The sequence below is a fragment of the Lissotriton helveticus genome, chromosome 1_2 (assembly GCF_964261635.1).
Source record: "Lissotriton helveticus chromosome 1_2, aLisHel1.1, whole genome shotgun sequence".
Lineage (NCBI taxonomy): Eukaryota > Metazoa > Chordata > Amphibia > Caudata > Salamandridae > Lissotriton > Lissotriton helveticus.
The window spans coordinates 421266717-421271360 of NC_136058.1; the positions used below are offsets into that span (position 1 = coordinate 421266717).

Below are 4644 nucleotides of genomic sequence, written 5' to 3' on the forward strand. Positions count from 1 at the left end.
GGAATGATTGCTCTCTTGTATAAACATAAGGGGGAGAGATGTGACCTAAAGAACTGGCGTCCCATCTCTCTCCTGAATGTAGACTACAAGATCCTTGCAAAGACACTAGTGAACAGACTGAAGGGCGCCATGGGAGAGTTAGTACACCCAGACCAGACCTGTGGGGTCCCGGGGCGCAGGGTCGCAGATAGCCTGGCACTGATAAGGGACACGATCCAGTACATCACGGGCCGCAAGATCCGGGCTGCCCTGGTCTGTCTAGATCAGGAGAAGGCTTTCGATCGCGTCTCCCATGAGTTCGTGGAGAGGGTTCTGCGCGGGTTTGGGCTGGGGGAGCGCTTCTGCGGTTACGTTAAAGTAATGTATAAAGACATCTTCAGTTCAGTCATTGTAAATGGTTGTAAAACAGACCCCTTTCCTATCAGGTCCGGGGTAAGACAAGGCTGCCCGCTCTCGCCACCTCTGTTTGTTTTGGTTATAGAACTTCTCGCCGAGTACATCAGGAAGAACCCAAACATCAGAGGGATCCAGACACCCGGCGAAGCAAAGAAGGAGGTCAAGTGCTCGCTGTACATGGACGATGTCACCCTCTTCGGCGCGGATGGAGAATCAGTCAAATCCCTGCTGGAGGCGTGCACAGACTTCGGCAAGGCATCAGGGGCGAAAATAAACGTGGACAAGTCGCAGGCCAAACTCTTCGGGCGATGGGACCTCTGCAACGAGCCTCTCCCCTTCCCCATCGAGGCAGGACTGATGAAGATCCTCGGCGTCTGGTTTGGAGGACCAGGGGCGGCAGCGAAGAGCTGGAACGAACGCTTGGCCAAGGTGAAGCAGAAACTGGGTCTCTGGAGCCTTAGAAACCTGAGCATTGAAGGGAAGGCTCTGATGCTCAGGAACGACGCCCTGCCCGTGCTGCAGTATGTGACACAGGCCTGGCCACTCCTGGCCAACGTAGCACGGGCCATCAACAGTATGGTGTTCCATTTCGTCTGGCACTCAAAGATGGACAGGGTGAAACGGTCGGTCATGCACAAGGAATACCGCAAAGGGGGGAAGGCAGTCCCCGACATCCCAACGATCCTCAGGGCTTTCTTTGTGTGTGGCTGCGTCCGGATAACCCTGTTAAACATTAACAAGGACCACTCTGCCTACAAAGTCTTCCGCTTTTTCCTTCTCCTGGTGTGGAGACGGCTGGGATGGGATAAGTGGGAAAATGCAGTGACTTTCAACTGGGACCTCCCATGGTACTACAGGGAGGTGGAAAAGTTTGTGGGTGAATTTGGGCTGAACTGTGTCACTCCTTGCCTTTGGAAGCCCAGGACAATCCGCAAACTGATCAGGACCAGGGACACCACCGAACTAGTAAGCGACCTGCCCCAGCAACGGCAGCGCACGTGTGGGGGAATGTATCCTCCCCAAGTCTGACCAACAGACACAAGGACATAGCATGGATGTCTGTGAAGGGGGGCCTGCCAGTAAGGTCCTTCATGCACAGCAGAGGCCTGTGCCCACACAGGAACTGCCCAAGGGGATGCCCCGCAGAGGAATCTGCACACCATCTCTTCTGGGCCTGCCCCTTTGCCCAGAGACTACGGGCTGTCTTATGCCAAGAACTGCTAGCCCTCATCCCCTACGAGAACATTACTGAACAGTCCATGATGTACGGGCTGTTTCCAGGGACACACACAGAGGAAGCTATCCAGGGGTGCTGGAGGCTCCTTTGCTGTATTAAAGACATTCTCCTGTTCGCCAGGACCCGCCTGGTGACCAATGGAGAGGTGGTGAACCGAGAAGGGTGCCGCAGGATGGTGCTCAGCCTACTTAGAAACTATGCAACCATGGACAAGCAGGAAAGTGAGGAGGAGGAAGAACTGTAACAAAAACCCCCTTCCCCAAGTGGTGGCCCCATTAAAACCGTAAACGATATCTGCAAACATTTCTGAACCCCAAACTGATGACATGTTAAGGTTTAAATGCTTTGATTGAAAAGTTAAAGTGGACTGCCTTCCCTAAGGGGGAGGTACCACTTCCTTAAAAACTATGTATCGCAAACTTTTAAGCACTTAATAGAACGCTGCCCGCCGCCCCCCCCAAAAAAGGTGGTTCTCCCAGGGTGAGGCTCATCCATTGCACTTCGGATGTGCTGGCCCCTGCGATGTCCCCAAATGCGGGATACTCAACTGCATAATTTCTGGTAGTGGAGGACTGCGTTTGCGCTTTCCCCTGATCACTCTGGTTTCAAAAAAGACAAAAAAGGAAACAAATAAAAAGGAGTCTGGAGCACCCTTTGACGTTTCTTGTGGTCCGTCCAGGGTGCTGTAAGCTGGCTGGAATGGGACGTGGGCGAGGGCCAATGACATATGCGCATTTTCAAGCCTGGGGGATGCTGTGTTAGGGCTTAGAAACCTGGGGCCTTATTTATGAAGGCCTTGCGCCGCCGGTGCGTCACTTTTTCCCATGTTAAAAGTGACGCACCGGCGGCGCAAGGCCTTCATAAATAAGGCCCCTGCTTCTGGAAGAAAAAAAAATAGTGATGTTTCCCTTCCACTTCGTGTGCCAGTGAAACTGTTTTCTTGAATTTTTGAAAGACGTTTCCAGGAGGAGCATCTGCATAGCAAGTTAATGTGAGATATTTGATCATTTAAATGCTCGAAGGTATTAGGATATTTAATATCGATGGAGATAAAACATTACGAGTTGTTTTTTCTTGAAAGTCAGGTATAAACAGGACTCACAATAAGCGACTTTGATCTCGCACACCTGTCACTTGTAAATCTTAAGCATCCTCCTGCTTTGCAGAGAAGTCAGACGACAGAAGAAAGAGAGAAGCATTTCATGATCCCAAGAGAAGAAGGGTGAAATGAGGAGAAGGTGCGCTGGGCTTTGTAGAGCAGGAGGGTGAAATGCGGAGAAGGCACACTGGGCTTTGTAGAGCAGGAGGGTGAAATGAGGAGGCGGATTACAAGAAGGATGAAATGAGGAGACAAATTACTTTCTTCACGAGAGCGGCAGAGGACTCTAGAAGGAACAAAGCAGCCTCCACGTGTCCCCTCTGTTTTCAAGAGAGCAACCCCCTCCCCCCCCAAAGAAATGAACCCAACTACTCCTCATTTCACCCTCCTGCTCTCTAGCAGGGGCGTGCTTGTGATCTACGAGGTGCCAGCAGAGCAGAGACAAAGGGGCTGGGGCTGTCTGTGCCTGCGTGGAACCTATTTTTAGCCAATGACGAGAGTAGAAAATGCATAGATTGCTTATGGGTGATATGTTCGTAATTTCCGTGTAATTATGAGTGACATTCAACAACTGTGAGCGCTGTGAAATAATCCTGTTATTTGCACTTGAAGCGACAATCCAGAGCAGGATACAGCTTGCTGTGAGTGTGTGATTGGACTCCTCACACGGTGACCGTGTGAAGGGAGTGGAGCTGGTGTCACACGGTGACCGTGTGAAGGGAGTGGAGCTGGTGTCACACGGTGGGCGTGAGTGTGCAGGTCACGGGTCCACTGTCGGTCTCTTTGAAAGCGCTTCCACAGCTGGGGGTCAAACAACTGCAGCGTCACCGCCTGCCCACAATCCTTTGCGAAATATCTGCATACAAACCCTCATTGCATTTGCTTTTCCTCCCTAAGGCCACGAATAACTACCTTAATGAACCCTGTGTTCGTAGATTCTCTCCTAACTCTCTATCGTTAATCGTCACAAGTGCAGCCTCACCCTAACCTTACTGGGCGGCCGTGGTTCTCGCTTCTCTAAAATGCGAATAACTCTGCAACTCTTTGACGTGTGACGCATGGATCCAGGAATGAAGTTCCACTTGCACTTCGTGTGGCAGTGAAACTCACTTCTTGAATTTTTGAAAGACGTTTCCTGGAGGAAGCGTCCGAATAGTAAATTAAACAAAAGATACGGATAGTTCAAAGGAGTGTGGGTATTTGGATGAGTAATATCGATGGGGGCATCTCTCTGCTGAAAGTCAGGTTAGAGCAGGACACGTAATACGCGTCCTCGTTCCTACACACCTGTTGCTAATTAACAAACGTTCCTGCTTTGGGGAGAATGAAGACGATTGAAGAAAGAGAAGCCTTTGTTGATCACCAGAGAAGAAGAGTGAAATGAGGAGAAGGTGCGCAGGACTTTGTAGAGCAGAAGGATGAAATGAGGAGACGGATTACAAGAAGGGTGAAATGAGGAGAAGGTGCGCTGGACTTTGTAGAGCGGAGGGATGAAATGAGGAGACGGATTACAAGATGGGTGAAATGAGGAGAAGGTGCGCTGGACTTTGTAGAGCAGAAGGATGAAATGAGGAGACGGATTACAAGAAGGGTGAAATGAGGAGAAGGTGCGCTGGACTTTGTAGAGCGGAGGGATGAAATGAGGAGACGGATTACAAGAAGGGTGAAATGAGGAGAAGGTGCGCCGGACTTTGTAGAGTAGAGGGATGAAATGAGGAGACGGATTACAAGAAGGGTGAAATGAGGAGATGATGCATTGGACTTTGTAGAGCAGAAGGATGAAATGAGGAGACGGATTACAAGAAGGGTGAAATGAGGAGAAGGTGCGCTGGACTTTGTAGAGCGGAGGGATGAAATGAGGAGACGGATTACAAGAAGGGTGGAATAAGGAGAAGGTGCGCCGGACTTTGTA

General features: G+C 50.5%; 1 non-coding gene and 1 pseudogene across 1 annotated transcript; both read left to right on the forward strand.

Moving 5' to 3' along the window:
* The first annotated feature begins 573 nt into the window (after positions 1-573).
* On the forward strand, positions 574-1877 carry LOC144807994 (uncharacterized; annotated as a pseudogene).
* A 178-nt stretch (positions 1878-2055) lies between these two features.
* LOC144808075 (U1 spliceosomal RNA) lies at positions 2056-2226 on the forward strand. The gene has a single exon (XR_013606613.1). It is a non-coding gene; the product is annotated as a U1 spliceosomal RNA (small nuclear RNA).
* The last annotated feature ends 2418 nt before the right edge of the window (positions 2227-4644 follow it).